This window comes from Halichoeres trimaculatus, unplaced genomic scaffold (assembly GCF_033239565.1).
Source record: "Halichoeres trimaculatus isolate MK-OKI-2021-1 unplaced genomic scaffold, fHalTri1.1 fHalTri1_scaffold_13, whole genome shotgun sequence".
Lineage (NCBI taxonomy): Eukaryota > Metazoa > Chordata > Actinopteri > Labriformes > Labridae > Halichoeres > Halichoeres trimaculatus.
This window is the reverse complement of record NW_027437191.1, coordinates 16,366,422-16,390,100: the sequence shown is the minus strand read 5'-3', so window position 1 is coordinate 16,390,100 and position 23,679 is coordinate 16,366,422. Positions and strand designations below refer to the sequence as shown.

Genomic DNA, 23,679 nt, shown 5'->3' with positions numbered 1-23,679 from the left:
AAAGCCCACAAAAGCAGAGGTGCCAAAAGTATTGCATTCATTACTCAACTATAAGTATAGGGTTTAAAAATACTTTTTTAGAAGTTGAAGTATCAGCTCAAGCTTTTTGCTTAAGTAAAAGTGTAAAACTGGTTTCAAAACTACTCAAAGTATGAAAGTAAAAGTATGGGGGGGGCATTAAAGTCAAAAGCTTAGGCTGTACCACAGAAGCTTATAGTTCATATAGTTCATCCCTCCTCCTGAGTCTCTGCAACAGACATCTTCATGCTAATACTCTGTTATATCCTTGCTGAAGTACAAACCAATAGGGATACAAACCAATAGGGTGCTGAAATAGTATTACGTTTATACATCTCATCCATCCACAATGCAGGTGGTCCAATCTCAGCAATTTCAGGATAGGTTTTTGCTTAGTTTGGTGTGTGTCTTTTTGAATGATGACAAGCTGGAATGAAACAGGAGTAGTGAGGCTATTTTTAAAATCTGTGGAGTAGAAAGTATATACATTTGCCTGAAAATATAAGGAGTAGAAGTAAAAAGTCAGCTAAAAAATAATTACTCAAGTAAAGTATAGCGACCCCAAATTTTTACTTAAGTAAGGTAATAAAGTATTTTAACTTAGCTACTTGACACCTCTGCACAAAAGTGAAGGTATAGCAATCAAGTGTCCCAAAAAAGTCAATGGTTTTTGCACTGACGACACGATTTGGGTAGTTACCCGGATGTGCAGCAGCATTGGAGGTACACAAACATAACTATTGAATGGACAGAGATATAAATGCATGGTAAAATGTGATTTTTTGTCTTATTTGCCAACAAATGTGGAAAAACATACAGCGCACGCTAAAACTCTCTGTGAAGGACTTAGCCAGCAAGAAAAATGTTAGCAGGAGAGACCTATACAAAAAGTTGGTTGTTACTAACTAGCCTCTGACAATTTTTTGCATCCTACACCCCAATCGGTGATAACTCTTGGTAGTCAAAAGCATATGAAATGTTTTCCTACGTTCAACCAATTAACGGAGCAAAAAAACGCAGCAGTAGTTTTTAATTCTGTTCAGTTGTGAGTGTCTCCAACATGGTTCATGTTGATTGCATCATGTGAAAACACTATACAAAAATGTGTGGAGCTACGACAGTCCATAGGCTAATATTGATATTCCATTAACAAGTTCTGTCTTTCATTACCATTCAAATGTACCAGTGTTACAATGTAAACATTGGATTATTATAGATTATGAAAGAACATAAAGCTGCCATTTAATGTCACCCACTGTGGGTTGGTTTGTGTTTAAAATTGCATTATACTGCTAAGGTTTGTATTTCTTTAATTACAATGACAGTTTGCAAGCAGGTAAAAGAAATTTTATGAAATGTAATGGTGACTGAGATAGCATAAATGCTCGACTTGTGTTCGGGGAAAGAACTCACAGCTACCAAAACAAAACAAACATAAATTTAATAATACATAATTTGTGCTTTGTAACTCCCTATGCACTTAAAGCTGCAGATTTTTTGGATGAGAGTATGAAAGGTATAATTACTGATTACCACCAGGCTAAAATGGGAAACTATTCACTGTTCATCAAGGCAGATTTATAAAGACAAACTGCCAAACAGGTGTTTTACATTACTTCAACTACTTAGACACCAGTGAGGGCGGAGGTACTCCGTGAGTCACCTAAATCAATGCACCAGAAACAACAATCACAGCATGATGGCTCTGTGGGTGACTTACAGCTAACAGCAGACTGAGAGAGCAGTCAATCAAAAACACTGTCTACACAAGCAGTCCAATCAGTCACCATGATGGAAAGACATGTGACAGTAGGTGCTCCTGATTATACTGTAAAGGCCTGTATTCAGAATCCTGTTTCAATACTGTGATGATTCCACATTACAACATAGGTAATAGTTATTAAAAAAGCCAAAAGAAGGCAAGAGCAAATCTTTTTTTTTTTTTTTTTTTAACCATAAACTGTCAAACGCTTCTGTTACTGAAATAATGAGATTGTGTTTGTTTTCCTCCAGATTTCCATGGCTTTAGATTTTGGTCCTGAAGCAATCCCAATCCCTGCCTGTTCCCAGCAATGCCCAAGTAAATATTTCAGCTTTCAGGCTTCAAAGGAAACTGAGATTCAGGGACAGAGAGTCAGAGTGTCACAGTGTTTAGTCAATAAGAGGCTTTTTTCAAAACAGGAAAATAGTGAGGTAACTTGTAAAAAATCCTGGACCTAATATGGAATATTCCGTGCAGCCATGATCTCTGAGTACCATTTGAAAACATTTAAAGCTGTCTAAGCTGAATGGTTCCTGTTAAAACAGGGGGGAAATCCACGATTGTTTCTGAAACCAGGCTCTTCACAGGGCAAAAACAAGATATCTTGAACGAACATACAATTTTCCAGATAAAAGTATATCTTGTAAAGCAAGACAACTTAACTTAAAGGGGACAATCTGTTGACCACAGGAAACAACCTGTAGAGTCTGAGAGGAGTCATTAAGGGGCCACACAGTGGTCTATAGGCCACAACCTTTTAAAGGACCGTGACTCTCAAGATTCAGTCCTATTAACATAAGTTCAACAATGGATCAGGAGGATGAGATTCTTTCCAGTGCTTCTACTTGAGACAGGAAACGCTTACGTCAGGTTTGCCTGAGTTATGTGGGGGCAGAGTCTGGACAACTGGAGGCTGCTGAGAAGAATCTGGAGAGCTCCCTCTTGAGTTTCAGGGGGATTTGAAACAAAAGTGAATCAAAACTGGACAGTTAGAGGAAACAGACTCTGAAGCTGAAACTAAAAACACTGTATTATTCTCCTTCTATTGTTTAAAGCAGTAGAGTCCCTTGGAGTTTGAACAATTCTGTATGTTATACAAACATGTTTTGCATCTCAAAATGAAATTAGATTTATCAAAAAGTGTCTTTTAAGATCTAACTTGGAAATATACTAAAGTTTCTGGTTTTTATCTTGTTACATGTTAAACTAACATGAGAAGCCTTTGATAACACTAGTAAGGATGTGTAGTGAGCACAGTGAACTGTAGTTTCAATGTGTTGTGAGATGTTTCTTCAGTTCACTTCGTATGAAATACCCCAAATTCCTCACATTTTTTTACAGGAAGCCTTCAGTGTGTGTGTGACTTTGTGTCCTAAATATCAAAGTGGAGCTCATCTAGTGAGGATGTTTGGACTTATCCCGCCAAAAAATGAACTCATCGCTCTGGCTATGTCATGAAATCAGAGCTTTGGAAGTTTGTTTTCTGTAACGCTTTCAGATGAGACGGTTGATACAGAGAGGAGTTGCTGCCCTCTGGCGGTCTTTTGGGGATATGCATGACATACAGTGAGGCATTGGCACCGTTCTCCACGGTAGTAGAAATTTGAGGTATTCTTACCTTACTGGAGTAGTTTTTTTTTTTTTTTTAACTTTACTTACATTTTCAGACCAATATCTGTTCTTTTTACTCCCTGCATTTTGAAAATAGCCCTGTTACTCCTGTGTAATTTCGTCTTCTTCTCATTCCAGCCTGTCAAAAATAACAAACAAACAAACAAAAAGATCCATACAAAGAAACGAAACCTTTCTGCCTAAATTGCCTAAACCTTAAGTCATTCTTTTTTTTATTTTTATTTTTTTAACTTAAGTATAAACTCAAGCTAATACTTCAACTTTTACAAAAGTTTTCTTAAACCGTACTATCTATACTTCTACTTGAGCACTGAATGTGAATACTTTTGACACTTCTGCACATAAAGAATGACTCCAATGCTAGGTGGTTGATCTCTCACATAAACTGGTAGGATGACTAGTATTCTTAATGTGAAGACAATACTTTTTCAAGTGAAGCTGATATAGAACCAGTCTGTTGTGGAGCATTCAAGTGCCTTTAGAGCGTGGGACTATCTGTGCTGTTAAGATAAGTAAACATGTCAACATAGTCCAGTATTATGGGTATAACCTTGAGTCCACTGCATTTTTTTTTACATGTTCACACACATTGACCTTTGTGTGCTTACTTGTTAAAGTTTAATGAATTCTGGACACACACACATCCAGACATACGTACTAGTTCTTGGATTGCTTCACACAAACACCATGAAGGCCTAAACTATCTAACCTTCAATCAAACGGAAACCCTTGGAGGTCAGTCATTAAGATAACAGAAGAACAAGTTCTAGATCAAACATTTAAAAAAAAAAAAAAAATCATCTCAGTCTGTTTACCCGCATGGATCAGGTAGTAGTGGTACCACCCATGGGTGCAAAACCACTGCTCCTCCCTCTTTTAATTCTGTCTTCTTATCTATCTCTGTTGGTCCGTCAGGTTGTTCCTCCTTCATATTCTTTTTCTTCTTCCTCTTCCACTCCTCATTAGCTGACACCTGATCTTGCTGTTTAGAGTTACCTCACTCACAAAAAGAGCTTAAGCAATAGAAGGGGGGAGAGATAAAGGAGGAAGCAAGTGGCTAGCATAATGTAAAACAAACAGGTGGGGAGTATTTACTCAGTGTCTGAGTATTTGTTCAGACATATTAGGATACATTACAGAGAGTAAGAGGAAAAGAGTCATTCAAGGAAATACTTTGTCCAATCCAGCAGCTTGTTTCACTGCGAGCAAGTTGTTAGGTAAGTTACAGTTTTATGTCTGTGTGTGTGAGCGTGTGAAAATGAGCTGTGTTTGCATTATGTTGTGTTTTTAAAATGTTTTCAAGCTGTACTTCTTTGGACTAGGTGTTATTGCTTGTGCCTTGTGCACATGTTTACGGGAATAGGAAACTGCAATATGTTATTTTTTTTCTTGATTTCCTGTCATATTTTTTACACTTGATTTTAGAAACTGGATTATACTTGCTAACATCAGTTTTGCATAATGTTGTTCATGAGCAAAAACATCAGACAATAAAGCCATAAGTGTGTACTCCCTTGCTGACCACATCCAGTGGTTCATGTTTTGATCACCGAGGTATGTGGTGTAGGTTTCACTTTGTAACTGTTACTAACCACAATCCTGTTTCCTCAAGGCCCAGTGCCATACCTGTAGTCAAATATCTTTGACTGTGGATTACATTATGAGGAAATTTTAAACAAAATAGATCTAACATTTTCAAACTTTGTTGATCTTTACCAGACATGACTTAGTGTATTATTTATGTAAAAATATGCCCCTATCTGCCCCCTAACTGATTTGCAATGTACCAGAGCTATTTTTTTAAATAGAAGAGTTATTTAAATGAATTTAGCTGAATTTTTATGTAGCAAGTGGATTTCTTGATGGTAACGGAATTTGTAAGATTTTTGCCTTGAAGGTTAAGGCTGTATACTGTCCCTATGGTGTCCCTTTGGTAACGCTTTACGTGTTACAGTCAAAGAAAAAAAAACTTTTTTCACACACTGATGATTAAGAAAAGCTTTATTTCAGCCTCTGTTTGCAGATATTCATTTTAGCCGCTGTCAAACTTTAAGGCTACCCACTTCATATAGACTCCTTCACTCTGATTGGCCAGCTCTCTAGAGGCCTGTCAGTGCCAGGGTTATGCAGAAGCCATTGTCCACATTAGGAATAGAGGAATAGATTAAACCGAAGGTCCATGGTGAATCCTTAAAAAAACGAGCCCCTTCTCTCAATTATTATTATTTTTTTTTTCAATGGAGCTAAATATTTGTTATCCTAAGCATAGTTTTTTTTTTTTTTTTTTGCAACAGTCAATATTAATATGTGGAAAATTAATCTTTGCAAATGACACGTGAAAGGATAAGCCAAAAAATCCAGTGCCATGTTTGTTAAAAAATAAAAAAAAATAGAAGCAACAAAATAGAGCAATAAATATCAAAATTTGGGGAAAAGAGGAAAAAGAAGAAGAAGAAGAAGAAAAGGAAGAATAACAACAACAACAACAACAACAACAAAACATAAATTGTCTCAGGCATTCAAAGAAAATAAGAATTTGATTGCAGTGAAAGACAGAACAGCATAAGTCTGATAAGTTAGGCTACAAAAGTAAGCTCAGAGCTGAAGTATCTGCTACGTTTACAGCAGTGTTTGAAGTGATCAAGCTCAAAGCAAGCTTTCTCTCAACACTGTTCCCAGATTTTTACATCAGGGTTGATCAGGTCAGAGGGATAGATTCCAGTCTGAAACATGACTGGGCAGTAGTTGACTGAGGGCACACAGTTGGCTGGGTGTTGCTTGGTCCAGTGAGCAGTGCTGTTTCTGTCCAGATGGCTGTGTGAGGGTAATTCCCCTCAGAAGGACTCTCCTCTAATCCTCCAGAGAATCTGCGCTGGCTTGATCTCGTGCATGCATGGGAACCCAACGGCTTGCCTACTGTAGCTCCCTGACTGTATGAGTATGTGTGTATGTGTGTGTGTGTGATTCTGCAAAGCCTGCTGGCTTATTGACATTGGCACAATCAACAGGGTAGGACACCGCAAGAGGAGTTTATTTCTGCACAGTGAGCCAGCAGACATTGAGAGACGAGGTGAGTAAAAAGAAAGAAAAGGAAAGCGGTATGTGAAGTGCAGAATAAGAGGTGGGGAGAGGAGAGAGGGAGTTAGAGGGAGCTTTCATCAGGTCAGGCTGATTAGAAGTGGAGTCAAGACTGATGACTGTCTTAATCTCAGAGTGGGAACTATTTCTGCTGTATTGGGCCTTTGAGGATCAGGTACATTTTGTAACTTGTTTGCTTTTTGTATGTTATATGACACATTGAAGAGCATGCAGAGGTACCCAAAAGCATCTCTTTGTCTTTTTACCAGTGTCAAAATGTTATGAATTATTCAGTGGAGGATTTTTTTTTAATGGCAACAAATTTATGTGCACCAGTCTTGATTATTTTCTTATGTTTTGCTTTTAAAAGGATAATTATTTCACGTCTTTCTAAACATTTTTATCTTCTTTTTTCTTTTTGCACCATGATTTGTTCTGGTTATGACCCAAACTGAGGCAGAGCTGCTCTCCTTTGTGTGTTACATTGAGGGACCAGCCCAGATTCAAGCAGCATAGGAGATAAAACTTCCCAACGTCTCAGGAAACAAAGCAGATTTGCTTTAATTTGCTTAGCTCGTTATTATTAGTTTTGTTAGATGCTCTGGTGTGGGTGTATTTCCTTTCACTCTCCTTACATGGGGATGTTAAGTCAATAAAAAGAAACTGATGAGTCTGTTTGCTATCACACGTGAGAAGAGCTCTGGTCTGTCTTTTTCCCATTAGATATCAGCTGTGTCACTTAAGGTCGAGCTCTTTGCCATGTGTCATGGTCATGCATTATGTATATGCATTTAGTTACGCTTTGATGGTACTCAAACTTTATTTTGGCTGAGTTTGAGGAATCCAACTGTTGCTAATGTCAGAAGGGGAGTTTTTGATTGGTTGCGAAACAGACTAAAATCAGTCATCATCAGCATGAAAAAAAAACTATTCATAAATCATTGTTGATACCTAAAATTACTACCAGGTAAAGTGATCGACTGTTTTTCAAATAACATATTTCAAGGAAAGAAGTATTGATGAGTCATACATTTGAGTGTTAGGTGAAGCAGCAGGGTATCTACAGGTCAAAACTATCAAGGGGATAACTAGTTGCTTCTGTCCACAGGGGGCGCCAAAGCTTGATCAAACTGAAGGTTCCTCCATGGAGCCTTAAATTCAAATATTGATAAAATTTTTATTCTATTTATTCATTTTTTAATCTTTTGATCTTCTTCCTTCTGTGTTTTTCTATGTTCATGCTCCATTTGGCTCTTTCTGCTGGGTCTGTGCTGCTCTGCTCATGGTGAGTATATTCAAATAAGCCATTATTATTGCTTCATCTGTCATTTATCTTCCTCTTGTGGTGCGTATTGTTCTTCTAAACTTTGATGTTCTTATTATGGGGTTGTTTACTTCCCCACTTTCTTGGATGTCAAATCTCCACGCTGCTTTGCACTATAAGCCAATTACTTGAGCTTCTCTAATCTGGATGCGAGTGAATCTGTGTGCATATAAGTGTGTGTATGAGTGTGCAGAGGATGAAGTAATGCTTAGACAGTCTTTTCAGTTTATGTGAGTGAGTATGAATAAACAGATAACTGAAAGTAAATACACATTCAGAAAATCACCAAAATATCCATCATGGTTTGTTGTAACTAGATACGTTTTCATTTACATTTCTATTATTTTAACTCAATGGTAAAAAACAATATATAGTAAATTGCGATTCCAATGTGAGAATTTAAAGTGGTTCGAAAAAAAAATCTAGATTTAGAGTTGGAGGACAAACAGTTAACATCAATAAGAAGTTGCAGTGAACCTCAATATCCTCTAGAGGGAGCTGACTCGCCACCCTGGTAGTGCCACATCTGCATCGACCATCCCTCCAACTCAAACAGACAGCTCGGCCAACCAATAGAATTTCCCAATCCCCTACAGTATCCCCTCTAAGCCAATGAGATGCGTGAAAAAGATGTTTCGCACTGTATTGGGCGGGTCTTGATGATGATGGACACGTCTGTTTTGAGCCCTGGCCAGATATTCGGTGTGGACTCCAGTGAGATTTTTGGAGGCTGGGAATAGTGGGTTGAACGTTATTTTTTGAGGAGAACCGAACGATAGGCCACGTTTGGAAAAGTTCCCTACAAGCACCGTTGGAAATAACTAAAGGTAACGTTTCATTGTTCCTCCTTACAATCACGTGATGGAGACGCTATCATGTGCGGTTGGTTTAATGCTTTTTATGGTATTTTACGTGGTCTTCTGTCGATTTTGGAAAACTAAGCACTTAATCTCCATTTTTAACCAAAATATCTGAAAGCAGTTTGTTGAAATATGTCAGGAAACATCATGTTTCTCTCTGAAATCCGTTAAATGGAATTGCATTTATACCTTCGATGTAGGGCGCTCCATGGCGCCTATCTTCCTCCACATTATCCCTGTTATCATCACCTAAACTACTCTCATGCCCCGCCGTGTCTGGTGCGTTGTGTTTGATGTGGTATAAATCAAAGTACTCATGCTAGCATGTAGCGTGTGCAACACTGGACTTGTTTTAAAGTAATAGACCCAGCGAGGTGTGTGGTGGCGGTTATATTTCCTGGTGTGGATAGACAGAAAGGTGAATTCTCCCGCTACGTTAACGGTGAGTTTACGTCGGCGGTTTGTTCTTCTGATCCTGCTAAGGTAACCGCTACGTTCAAACACACGTCTCTGTTTAGGGGGCGGTTAATGTTGCTGCTTTTTCACCGTGAGCCAACTAAACGAGTAGGTTATGGGTGATAGGGAGAGCACGGAGATGTTAGGAAGAAAAACGTTGAATTGTAAGCCATTTTATGTGGCGTTGTGTCGTGGACCTCCGAGTACGAGAACACGTTTTGTTTGTGAGGGATTTGTTTCAGTTTCACGCCGCTCAGTTGTTTACAAGGATGTTTGGGAAGTGCAGTTCAGTTAAGCTGAGTTTCTACGATGCAGTAATGGCAGTGATAGTATCAAAGACCTGGAAGAAAGGGGCTTTTAACGTCCACTCGAATCAAGACGCAAAATCAACATCATTGGCGTTTTCCATTTGTATGATGTTGTTCAATTGTACGTCTCATAAAATGGCTGTTTGCAAGATGTAGAAAAATGAATCGTGACTTTATTGTAACTTTAAAACTTAAGTATTCTAATTATTGTACTTTAAAAGTTTCTCAAATCTTTCATTTTTAAAAAAAAATAATAGCTGTACATTGATTATGTAACGAAAAATTTGTCAATTTCTGCTTAAATTGCTTATTCATTGGTTCAAACGTCTCCCATAAGTCTATTATTGGTTTCGGTATTGATGGATCAGGCCTTTGCTGTGACAGTTTCTGTTAAGACGTGTGTTGCTGTCTTACTAGTATTCGACTGCATACCATTATGTGTGTACATACAGTACTGTACATGTGTATGTGTTTCTACAGAGAGCATTACAAGTCATGCTGTGTGACAGATGGCAAGGGTTCATCTGGTTCACAAACAGATAGGACAGCGTGCAATCTGACCAGACTTAGTGTAGATAGTGCTGACGTGTAGAATGTCAAGTGTAAAATCTGAATCAGTTTCGACATTCAAATCTGTAAGCAAAAGTCCGACTTGTGCGATGAGTTAGACTAAACATTAGGAGACCATTGATGCTGTCTGTCATGATGTTTGCATTTCTCTATGTAATACCATCGCCATGTTTGTTTGAACGTCGAGAACAGGGGTATAATCTTTCTGCACAACTCTAAACCGTGCCAGGTGGAAACCCCGTGAAATTGAACAAATTACATAACAGTGTCATCATCCCTCCAGCCCCATAGCATGCTGATGCATGAAGAGAAGTGCAAGTTTTAGAACTACACACCCACGCATTTCAATGCAGGTCATTATCATAAGGCTGAAAGTGCAACAAGGACCACAGACTCTCAGTAGTGATAACTTGACTGGTCTTTGTGCAGCAGTTTAACATCACGTGCCTCATAAAAGTTTTGTATTCTGCTTTTGTCCAGTGTTGTATTGTATTTGAGGTGCACACATTCACCCAGGACATCTGCAAGTACTCACAATCCATTTTCCAAAAGTTAGAGCTTGTAAGATTTACAGTCACACAGCTTTACAGAAACATAACTCAAGATTCATGTAAGCAGGAAACACTGTTTGGTATGTTATGCTGTAAGGGGAATCACAAAGTGCAGCATGTATGTCACACTGGTGTACTTTTTCCTGTCAGAGCCCCCTCCTGTCTCCCTGTGCGATGGTTTATCTATAATCATCAGGGCCATGTTCACTCTCAGAGTCTCAGGATGTGCCGAACAGTGGCAGCTCTGTTAAACCCGCTAATGAGAGAGGCTTTAATTGGTTGTTCTGGTGGGAGAATCTGCTCATTAAAGATAGCTGGAAACAACTCTGGGTTAGCTAGAGTGAGCGCATCATCTTCCCCCCCCTCCCAATATTTCTGTCAGGCAAAAACACGTTAGAGGTCTGCTTTTTTTTAATGAAACATGCTTCAAACTGTTTGATTCATTTCAATGGTCACCAAACTTTTCAGCCAGAGCTCCAGAAAAATTAGAAATGTGACACCTCTGCTTAACTGTGCTTGAAAATTTGCACGAGGGCCTGTCAGACTGTTGAGTCATTGTTATTCCTGCACTGTTATAAGATCAACACACACAACTGCTCCTCCACGCTCCACCATCTTTGAGGTAGAAAGTCAAGTTCAGGGGACAAAAATAGGAGTGTAGAGATTGGATGACAACAGGAGCAAGGAGAGGATACAGAAGCAGGCAGAGAGGAAGAGAGGCTGAGTGAGAGCGACACAGAGAGGGAGAGATATTGCTTAACCATTCGGAAAGGCTATGGGAACATCCCTGCGTGTGTGTGCGTGTGTGTGTTTGCTGGTGTATGTGTGTTTTAGTCCTGACCCTGTCGGTTCAACAGGAGCAAAACACGTCACATCGGCTCAGGCACACATGGACAACCCGACTGTCCCAGATTGATGAGATTGAACTGTATTTGTAGGAAAGAAGTAGATTCTAGTGAAGAATCCAGATTCTAAAGAAGAATCTACTTCCTCTTTAAGACTTGATTCTTTAACCTCCTTGCATTACATTGCCAAGATTCCCAGTTGGTCACAGTGTGGGTGAGCACATTAGATCATCCTCCTTTAGTCTGTCAAAGCTGTTTAACACTTGAGGTCCAAAACACAATTCAAGCCTTTCTTTCATCTCCCCCCACTGATTGCAGTGACATTGGGAGAGTCATTACAATTACTGAGGTGGACATATTCTACAGTGTAGCACTCGGCCGTGACCAGGGGGGAGTATTAGCCTCTAGCTTTCAGAGACGCTTGGCCAGCGGGCAGCGCAGGGTTCGCATTTATGCACACAGAAAAGATCAGAGGGGCACGGATGAATGGAAACTGTAATGCAGTGTTCAGCTTATTACGGCTACAGAAAGACAGAGAGGGGAGGAGGGAGGGAGGGAGGGAAAGACGGATGGAGATGTAGAGGGTGTGTGGTGGTGAGGGCAAAGGGGTCATGCAGGTGCAACAATGTTAGCAAAAATGTGGAGAATCTCAAAGTTCTTATTCAAAGAGATTGTGAGTTTAAAGGGAACCCTGGCTACCAGAACGTCATTTTCCTAAATGATCAGTGTTTTTACCAGCTACATAAGAAAAATAATAAAAGCGCTCAAAATATCTTAGTTTGTATAAAATTTGAAAAAATATTTTCACTAGTAGGTTGCCATTGTTGTTTACGCCGCAATGACGTCTGGGTAGTGACGTCGTATGGTTGCACCGGTCTCAATCTCATATAGGATTTAACCTCACGACTAGAGCTGAAACGATTCCTCGAATGATTCGAAGTACTTGATTACAAAAATTACTCGAGTAATATTCTCCGCCTCGGGGAATCGTTTAATTTTAAAAAAGATCAAAGAGTGGTATTTCAAATAGAGCTGAGGCCATATTAAGAGAGTTTTCAGACCCCTCAAGCTACCTCTTATACAAAATAGCAACTAGCAACAAATCTAGCTTCTTTTCTGCAGTTGGGAGACTAATGGGTCATTCTATGAAACGGGTGCCATTTGGGTACGCAACATTTGATGAGATGTACAAGGCACAAAAAATGTGTTAAAGTGTGTTTACAAATTTTGGAGCTACCAAAGCAAGTGCTCTTATTGACATGCTGTATCAGAAAATTCTATTTATTACAGAGAAAAATTTTCATTTGAAAAATAACTGCTCTTTAACTAAACAAAAATGTATTTTATTCGATTACTCGACTAATCAATGGGATTTCATTTCATACTCGAATACTAAAATATTCGATAGCTGCAGCCCTACTCACGACGCAAAGTCATGTAGTTCGTGCAACCATTTCAGTTTGAACCCGAGACATACGTAAGTGAAAATGATAATACTGAAAACAGACAATCAAACAAACTTAAAAAAAAGTCGGTGGTGTGCTTGCGGCTGCCTCGTAGCTATGTTAACGGAGAGGGAGAGCGTCTGCTGTAAGGAGATTCACTTTCTGTCATCAGCCGTAACAATATCTAACTGTCCTTTGATTAAATTAATGCTATCAAAATACTTTCAGTTACTAGAATCCTCCGCTGTTGTGTTTTTTACATGAGGTTGACCGACGACTTGATTTGTCCAATGGAAGTTGTTTAGGCCCACAAGCGATTTCCCACAACTTCCTTTTTTTTCTTGTCTTTTGGGAAGCTGTGCAGACTAACATCAGTCTCCTTGTTTCCTTTCGACTGAATAGTGCACCCAAAAGCAGCGCAATGTGGCATTATATTAGTTTTTTTCGCTCCTGAAACCTAGTGACTTACGGCGACTAGTAGTGAGTAAACGGCGAAATCCAGACGCTCGGCACCAAGCAACCAATCTACGTCATCAACCAAGAATGCAGTGCGGCAGGAAAACAACGGCCGCGCCCGTAGGATAGAAACAGTGTTTTAAACTTTTTTTTTTTTTTTTTAAAGAAAAAACAATTCTTTGTCTTTTAGCAACAAATTCTTGTTTGAGACAAGCATTTAAGCATTTTTTTATGCCTATTAGTCCTTACAGTGGGGGTTCCTTTTAATGTTTTCAGACGGATACAGCTAAAGATGCTCTGTTGGCTGTCAACAAGAATGAAGAAAAAAAAAATGGGGCTACAGCAGCATCACTTTGTAAGATGTTGTGTCCTCTTCAATAAACGGACCTAAAAAGCCTAACAGAGTTCAGGAAACAGCTCTTAATACAGTGATCAGTGGAGTACTTGTGTTGCTTAAAAAGGTCATAAGAGGGCCTTTTACAGGGGAATAAAAGAAAAATCCTTGTGTTGAATGTTTCACATCCTAAAGGGAGAAAGAGAGGGCAAACTGCCTCCCCAGCAAGTGTCTAGCGCTGAAAGAAGCGATAGAATAAAAAACGGAGAGAGAGCGTGGGCCTGTGGCTTTGGCGGGGGGCCAAACATAGTTAAAAACAGATTAATCAGCATAGGGTCACATTCTCACACAGAGAGGCTGAACAGAGCATGGCAGGACGAGGCCAGGCCCTCGTCTTTTAAAGGCTGCTTCTTAGGGAGCAACACGAGGAAGTGTTGGCACTGAGGTCTACATCTGCACAAGTAGAGAGAATGTCTTCTAATGCCTGACCCAAACAGCCTGCATGGTGAAGTGGCAGGTTCTGACACTGACACAAGCTGGAAGACTGTTGCTTTTATTTATTGAGGCTAATCAGGTCTGAAGGCATCCCTGGACACGTCCTTATTGCCGTGGTATCTTTGATGAAGTGAAAGCTTTTGATGATGATTATTTGATTTATATCAAACTCGCATGTTCTCCTACACCTTCTCTTGATTTCCTGAATTCAACCACATTTTAGGTAACCTTTTTGTCTTTTTTTGCTCAAGGATGTTTGTCCTTTGGTGCAGTCACACTGGCCATGTTCAAGCTCACTTCAACCCTAGAGTACAGTTTGTTTGGAAGTGTGACCACAAGTATACTGTGCTCAGACATGGTACACTTCCTTGACTTTGGCACCCTTTGGAGAGGGGTATGCTTCTGTATAGTACACCTCTTGTGTGAGCACAAGCACCCCACGCAACAATTACAAGGCATTTATTCAGCTATGTACAATTACTGTGACTGCTATTCTCGACAATACTTTTAAACAATATTGGGGATGTTAAGGCTGATTTATGCTTGACGCGTCTGCCGGGTCTGCGTGGCTTTGTGCGGACGAATGACTTGATATTTGCACCTACGCCCCCTCGCCCAGTCACATTCTAACCTGCCTGATTGAGAAACGTGGACAAGATGGCGGAAGAACGGGATCTCCTTGTGGTCGAAGTGCAGATATACAGGTATCTGTATGACTCTTCACACAGAGATCACTGTGAAAACCGAGTGGTAAATAATTCATGGCGTGTAATTGCGGCCACTCTCGCCAGAGAATAGTTATGAATTGGTGAAAAGAAGCTTAAAAAATCTCCAGGACAGTTATGTCATGTTGTAAGCAAAGCCAAACTTCTTCGACTCTCATTTAGTACTCTGGGAGATGTACGTTTGTGATACACCGCCCCCTGCAGCTTGGTAATGGACACCAACAGACGCCGAGCGGGGTGTTAAAGGCATGAAAGCCTTACGTGTTCTCTTTCGTGGATCTGGTGCGTCTCATTTCCGCGGTTTATTTGCTCAAAAGGAAAAAATTTAACCTTTGTATACACCTCATTCCGAAAGAAAAGTGCCAATCCGAATGGACAGTAATCAGTTTCACAGAGGTGGAATATTCCTTTCCCCAAACCGATTGAGGTATCATGTAGCCACTTAATGGAAAGTTGTCAGGGTGCGTTCTTTCAGCGCATGCTCAGATATGACTTAAGACGCAACTAGAGACGTTCCTCACTAACGTTTTTTAACGTTAGTTTGCGCATGCCCCATTGACTATTCTGTTTGATTAATGTGGCGCATGTAGACCACAGATCGGAGTTTTCCTTTCCATGGTTACTATTGTTTTGGGAAAAGTCATTCAGAGAGATTCCATTCGAAAGACAAAAAACTCAACATGTAACCGTGGCTAGTGTGGACACACTTGTGTAGAACTTCATGTTATAACTGAAACAACCCAGGTGGCAAGCTTCATTGACCTGTGCTGTGCCTTGTGAAAAATAAGTCAGAAATAAGGGAATATTACCAAAACAGTTCCCCCAAACCTTTGAAACTTCCCTTTGGGACGGGTTGATTCAACAACCGACAGCAGGAGGAATGATGTCACAGAGCAGTGTTTAGGTCACAGACTTCTTCTGGCGGGCCACTGGTGAGTGCTGTGTTCAAGCTGGTTTCAAGTCAGTTAAAAATGCTGAGATCATCTCCATCCACTCAGAGATCCAGCCTAATGTACTTTGATAAAACAGCACTGAAGGGATAGTTCTTCTGCCTTGAGCTATAGCTCATTGTTTTTATACCTTTTATGTCATTGCTAAATTACAAGCCTCTGATACATTTGACATCCACTCTCACATTTTTTGGTTCATTCATTAACTTCATTCATCATGTATCTCTGTTCATTCATAGTGGCTGTCTAAAAAAGTCAGGCAAGGTTTCAAAAAGTGGAGAGAAGGGGGAGTTGGGAGGAGCAGGGACACAGAGGCAGGGTGATAAAGAGGAAGGGATGAGGGGAGTAAAAGGAAGTAAGAGGAGGGAGTGTCTGGGAAGAGTGGGGTTCAGAGGAAGTGCAGACCCACCGACTTGTTCTAATTAAAAGCTCTGAGAGTCTCTGAGATTGTTAAGTATCTGAAAAAGTTCAAAATCTGAGAAGTTTGTGTTTTCAGGGTAAGATTCAGACCTACAGCTCTGTTTCCCTTAGGTCAAATGTTCAGAGAGATACAAAACATGACTGTAAGGATGTTTGCACTTGGTTACTTCCTGTTTTTTTATGTTGACAGCTTCCTAATGGCAGAGCTGGAGGGAAAACAGTGGGAGTTCATTTTGTGTCCCAAAATAAGAATTGCAGATAAAGATAGAGGGATTTGAGAAACAAAGAAACAGAAGAAAGGTTTGGCTCTGCCTGTTTGACACATTTCCTGTTTCCTGGTTCAGGTCAAAGGTCACTGGTGTGGGATTAACTGATACTAGACACCTAAACAATCAGTCTGGTGATGTGACGTCTGAGGGAAGATACATCCCACATGCCAGAGTGAGTTTGTGTCGTGACTTTAGAGGTGACATGTCCTCCAGTGATCGAGGAAACAGGAGGATGTTCTGAAAATGAGGACATCTTATGGTGTCCACAGAGGGAAGGTCTAATTTTAGAGTTTGGAGTTAAGATTAGTCGTTAGCAAATTAAAGACAGGCAGATAGAGTTGGTGTGAGTTTTTTATACAATATGTGTCATTGCAGAACATGTAATTCTTAGGGAACGGTGTGAATCCTGGGACGCATCATTTATGTTGCCATCACAGGCCAAAGACCTGGGTAAATTATGCAGAACAGACTAGTGATGTACAGAGAAAAAGCCCCACCAGTAGAGGGTAGCAAGACAAAGACAAATACCTTTCAGCAGAAATAACGCCACAGAAGAGGAAGACACATCAGCATTATTAAGCCAGTTAGTCTGTTAGCATGGAGCATATCCAGCTTTGATGGTGCCTTATTGTGTTGTGGATGGATTTCTTGACTCTGCAAGGGACGAAACCGTCACTGGTCAAAGCTGTTTCAAAAAACCTGAAACTACTTTGACCGGCAAAGCTTTGCTTTGCTGTCTGAAGTACGTAGACGACAAAGATTGACCTGTGTTTCAGTCCTATAAAAACTAACCTGTTAAATTTCAGCAGGAGAAAGCCTCCTCAACTGGTTATAGATTATCATTAAATACCTATTGGATAAGACTGTTTTGACTCATATGTAAATAAAACTAAATAAGGATGCATTCCTGATTAGGATGGATACAGAGTTAGGTACGTTTATGGGTACCGACTGAATTCTGTCAAAAGTACCGGGTACTGATTCACTTAAAATCAAAAGGTGCCATGTTTAGGTATCTAAATGCATCCTTGTGACTGCGAGGAAGTGGAAGAGTAGATGATTTTCCATGGCCTGACACGCCAGACGGACAGTTTCATATATCCACCACGGAAACATTTCCCTAGTCCATCTGGGTAGTAGCTCTTTGGATTTGTTTTCAGAGGCGGGACCTTCAAAAAATCAGCAGCGATGATTGGACGACTGTTCTGATTGACACACTCACCACAGACCAATCCACACCAAGCCACGATATGACAGAGCTTATGTGCGCCGCTGCTGAAAAACAATAGACGAACAACTACAGGAACACGAGAAACAGCTGTGAAAATTCCGTTTGACGACTGCTTCTGTTTTTTGTAAAGTCAACTTAAGGATCAAAGGAACGCTGACAAGTACAAAAGTCTGCTGACGTCACGTCTGCTCGTCACTTCTGCTGCTCCCGCCTCTTTTTCCTGATTGGGCCGGTCAGAAGTTAGCTGAGTTAATTCATTGGTCAATGGAGCCTGGCAAGATGGATCTGCAGGATTTCAGAAGCTGAATCAGACAGATCCATCTGTTCTGCAAGGTTACATGATCACAGCATTGCAAGGTTATAAACTGAAGAACAATTAGATTTTTTAAAAAATCACATTTTATTATTAAAAAAAAAAGATATTTTTTACCACATAAACACAAAAAGGTACTGAAAATTGGTACCGTTGAGTACAGGTACCGTTTGCCAGGTACTGGGCATCAGTACCTTATTGTTTCAAATGTGAAAGGTACCCATCCCTAGTTCCTGAGGACTTTATCTTTACAACTAAAGGTCTCTAGTTTAAAAGGCCACTATTAGCTGTAACGCTGGGAACTGACGGAGACATAGTGACACTACCAGGCTGAAAGAAAATGACTGTTAAGATGTTTTATGAGAAAAAAAAACAAACGATGCAAGTTTTCCTCCTATGAGAAATGGTAATAGTAGATTAATTACCCAGGAACTATGTTTAAACCCTAGTTCCTGCCATCAGCAAGTATATCATCCTTCAAAAAAGTCCCTTCATCCTGGGGAAAACTCCTGTGGTTGGAAAGCACATTTAAAAAACATTTCTTGCCCCATAGCTTTAAATTTGCATTGTCCTGCTGTGGAAATTAGTGCGGCCAATCAAGATCTCTGTTGTAGAAGTACATTACAGCCTATCATTTAGAACTGCCAAGTCTCAGCTTAGTTTTGGACATTTGAAACCTTCCATCTTTTCTAATCACCACTTGTGGAAGCAGCTCTGTGCCAGAGGACAGGTTCATATTCTCTACATCAGTATCAACTCACCACAGGCGCTAACTATAATAATGATGCAGCTCTTTGCCAATGAAGTCATTTGTTTCGTCAAACACCTGTTATCAGCCTCTTTGGGATTGATGTTACTGTAGTAACACCACACCCAGCACTGCTCCAGAGACAGAGAGGAAATCAGATTGGTGCTTTTTTTTCTTTCTCTTGCTCTCCTGGCTCACACCTTCACTCCCTCTCTTTCACACACTCAATAAACTGTACTTCCTCTCGTGCACTCGTGTGACCCACCCATACTTTCGGTCTTTCTCTCTTTTACACACACACCGCCACTCACACACTCACACAGACAGGACACTTGCGCCTGACTGCTTTAATCGCTGAATAGAGGAGTTTAGCTTCTAACAATAGTAGTTATGAGCTGACCCGCTATTCTCACACACAGACAAAGACAGAGACTTGTGGTGCTTGAAGACAGGGTTTAAAATATTGATTCAGGCTGCATTTCTTGCTGTAGTGGCTTACACGTCCAACATTTCCCAGAATGTAGGGGATTGATCAGTTTTGCAACAAAGCACTGACGAGTGATGGAGCACAAATGAGGCAGAACTTCCGTTTTTATTACACTCGGTGGAGTGATGGAGGTAAGTTTTAGTAACAAGAAGCCAAAGAGGCTTCACGCTGCTTCTTGACAATAGCACTTATGAGCTGACAGTAATAACACGGTGACAGAACTAATGATAGTGTCGCTCATTTAAGCACGCACCAAGAGGAGACCACTCATTTCCTTAACTTGTATCAAAGACAGCAAACTCATGACACTTGAAACTGTTTGTTTTGATGCAGTGAAGTGTTATCAGGTGTAGGAGAGACAGACAGCGTAAGATGAGGGGATGAATAGATAGACAGGCACGCAGACAGACAGACACACAAACATACACAGGGATTATCCTTTGTGTAATCCTCAGTGTGAGGGTCAGAGTGCAGTGTAAAGAGACAGACATGTTCACCATTTTCACACTCAACTCCTGTGTGTGTGTGTGTGTGTGAGCGTGCACGCACATGCGTGTGTCTGTGTGATTGACATGGCTTGTCTGTAAATCAGCCACTCTGTAGGTGTGTGTTTACATGTGATTTGGGCTCAGCGTATGTGTTAGCGTGTCGTCATGTGTGTGTCATTGCGTGACAGATGGACTGATCGTAGAAGAGAACAGCACAGATTAGGATCCCGCTGCATTCTGCGTGGATGTGTGTGATTATTTCAAAACCAAACCAGAGCTCAGTATCTGTCAGCTGTTGAGCTGTGATGGAGGAGCATGAAGAGCTGTGAGCTTGTTACGTCACTGTTGTGATTTTGGGATGTCCCAGTGTGATCTGCTGGATTGGGTTCATACTTGTTTTTGGTCTCAGCTGAACGATGGTTCATTGATCTCTAATGCTTGGTGAATGGAACTCATTGTACTCTGTGTACAGCAGCTGTCAGGAAGACGCATTGTGTCTCGATGGAAACACTGACTATTGCAGAACAAACAGATTAAATCAACATAAACAAACAGCAATTAATGCAAAGTTACTGGCAAACAGTGCAGCTGTAGCCATAGGACGGATGGTTTGGATGGATTTTACCAAAGTTTTGAGTCCATCACACCTCTGAAATTCTGATGTACTTACAAATATCCAATCCTCCAGTGTAAATCCTGTTTTTGTCAGTGTTGTAGAAGTATTTGCTGATGCTTTGTCCGATGAAGTCTTCTGCTCATAGCATGACATTTAAAGTCAATTAATGCGTTTGAAAATTTATACGCCAATTTTCTATGGACCTATATGTGTTTTAGAGGTGCCATGGGGGTGAAGAAAAAAACATTCTTTTCCTTAATTCAGAAAGGTCAATGGTAATTTATTCATTTACAGTTCTATGGTTCTATAGTTTTATTTAACAGGCGCTTTTGTCCAAAGCAATGTACAACACAAGCAAGAATTTAGACGGAAGGAAAACCTAGTTAGTGCGACAACAGTGCTTAAAGTTATTCGGCTGCGGGTGCTGCCATTAAGTGCAAGTTTTATTTTATTTTATTTTATTTTTTTTTTGTGGGGGGGGGGGGGGGGGGGGGTACAATAATCAACAAGCCAACTGCATGCAATGCTATAACAGTATACCTCAATCTTCATCAAACATCAGTAATAGTGCTAAAAAATCATAAGAGCTGAGTCATAGACCCTCTGACTCCTTCTCCCCCTGAGCGCAAAGAGGAGAAGGGTCAGCTTAAGTGCACAAGTGTTTCCTGAACAGATAAGTTTTCAGACTTCTCTTAAAAGTAGAAAGGGAACTGCGGATCGTATAGAGTTAGGTAATTCATTCCACCATTTGGGCACAGCAGAGGAAAAGAGTCTGGCTAGTGATTTGGAGCTGCTATGGGCTGGGAGCACCAGGCGTCTTTCACAAGCAGAGCATAGCGGGTGAGAAGGAGTGTAGACCTGGATGAGGGACCCCAGGTAGGCAGGGGCCATTCTTGTTAATGTTTTGTAAGCCAGAAGAAAAGCTTTGAATTTGATTCGAGCTGCCACTGGAAGCCAGTGGAGCGAGATTAACAGCTGGGTGACGTGTGCTGTTTTGGGCTGGTTTAAAGACCAGACGTGCTGTTGCATTCTGGATCATCTGCAGAGGTTTAAATGTACACGCAGGAAGGCCTGCTAGGAGGGAATTGCAGTAGTCGATGTGTGGCCACATGTAGCTTAAAGGTCAGCTGGTCATCAATCATAACACCCAGATTTCTGGCAGAGTTTGTGGGCACAAGTTGATTTTTAGTTTATTACTTATTTTGTAGAATGTTTGTCATGTTAGAAAAGGCTTGATTAAGTAATAATATTCAAACAAAGAACAGTATTCAGCAACAGTAGGTATGAGGAAAAACTGACCCATTTATTATTAACCAATGGGTAACAGAAATTTTAACATTAAACATAAGAATAGAATAAAGAATAAATAAGAAGACCCAGAAAATAACCTAATAAATCAAATAAAAACAGCAGGAGTAGAGTCTGGAATGGACTGCTTATATCAGAGATTTTAAATGCATTCCGATATAATCAGATACTTGTTTTTTTGCTGATATTGGACCGATATCCGATATCAATATCAGACTGGGACACCTCTACGCGGATTTTCTTTGGCAAGGCAAGTTTATTTATACAGCACATTTCAGCAAGGTGAGTCAAAGTGCTTTTCAGAGATACAAATCTACAAAACATATTTAAAAAAAAACAATTTAAAATCAATTAAAAAGCATATAAAAATGACATGATACAACACAATAAAATAAAATAAAATTGCAAAAAAAGAAGGTTACAACATATAAGATATAAGCATAGAAGTGGCAGTGCAGAGTTGCAGAGTTGTGCTAAAAAAGACATTAAAATGGATGGAGTCTCTGGGAACACTGTACAAACAGTTGTTCATACAGACTAACAGTGGAACTAATCACCTGTCTGACCAATTTGTTGCTATTGTGGACTCGCATGTAAGAACCCACTCCTCCCTCTGTTGTCGCAGAAATTATAGGGACTACTTGGACTACATTACTTTTGTATTGAGGCTAAAGCTGTGATTTCCTGCTTGTGTGTTTTGAGGGTTGTGAGGGATTATAATGTGATATAATTGCAGTAAATCTGCCATATGTGAAACGTGTATGTGTGTAAGACAAGAGCCTGAAAACAGCTGGTCCTGTCAACCCTGCACATGTGGACACAAACACAGATTCCAGGATGAGATAAATGTGCTACTCAACCTGGTCCCTGCATGACCTCTGCATCACCGTCTACATCTCAGATCTTAATAAGTGACTCAGACTTCTGCAACGCTCCATGAAACAGCTGTTTCTTCCATCAGAGCGGTTGAAAGCTTTCAGTGTAAGAGGTTTGAAAATGATGTCTGAACTGCAGATAAAGTTGCAGAAAGGCTTGGTTTGGTGGTTTTGTGCTTTTAAAAAGCTTGACAGAACACAGAGCTTATTAGCTGCCAGCGTCTGAGCTGTCAGAAAATGTCGGAGCAGATGGCTACAAGTGTCATAAGTTCACCCTTTTCCAATGGGTGTGGTCTATCAGCAGGGATGGTGGGTGGGGGGGTCAGGGTGAGTGTGTGTAGCTGCACTCGCTGTGGGCCCAGCACTTTATATCTTCTGTAAATCTGACAGGGTTTGAAATGGGTTTAGGCACGGTAATAATCTCTATTGTCACTCCTACACTCGTCCACTAATCTGTATTTTTCCTGCAGTAATCTCTTGTCTCCATGGGGATTTATTGTTGTAGTCCATGAATGCGGTCGCCCAGGGAAACCAGTTCCTCCCCTCTCTCTCTGTCCCATCTCTACACACCCGTCAGTGTGGGGTTGGCCTGTAGGGATACGTGTGTTTTTGTCTCTTTAATCAGACAGTTAAAGAACACTAACATAAAAAATATTGTGTGGCCTTTCACTGAACTCTTTTGTCTTTTTCTTGTTTTTTTCTTGGCTTTTGAACCCGGTCCTGCCCCTGTCTCTCATAAAAGTTAATCTCTCGACAACTGGCCTGGTCAGGAAGTTGTTGTTTCCATGACAGCAGCCTCTTAAACCTGGAAGGAGAGTTGTAAAGTTGTAAAGAGCTGACTTGTGCAGGTACCATGCTGTTGTATGCGGTGGTATTTCTTGAGTTTGTAAAGGAACAAGAGAATCAGCGTCACTATAGCAAAAAAAAAAAAAGCTTCAAGGATCTAAATCGGAATTCTGAAATTGAATTTGGAATTGCAGTTTTTATCTGTGTAATCACAATTCTAAAGTCAAAACTCAAAGATTTGTTTTTGTTGTTTCTACAAGCCTTACAGCAAGTAGGGGTGGGCGGATTGATCCAAATGTTGATAATATTTATTAGGGATGCACGATATT

At 40.3% G+C, this 23,679-nt stretch overlaps 1 protein-coding gene across 2 annotated transcripts in view; it reads left to right on the top strand.

Annotated features, from left to right (window-relative positions):
• The first annotated feature begins 8,480 nt into the window (after positions 1-8,480).
• Positions 8,481-23,679, top strand: part of epb41l2 (erythrocyte membrane protein band 4.1 like 2) — a 61,466-nt gene continuing 46,267 nt past the window's right edge. The window contains exon 1 of one of the 2 annotated variants that reach the window (XM_074685064.1): positions 8,481-8,641. The gene's annotated coding sequence lies outside the window, so the exon portion shown is untranslated. Of the gene's footprint in view, positions 8,642-8,982; positions 9,117-23,679 lie in introns of those variants that run through there. The other variant, XM_074685066.1, reaches the window with a different exon arrangement.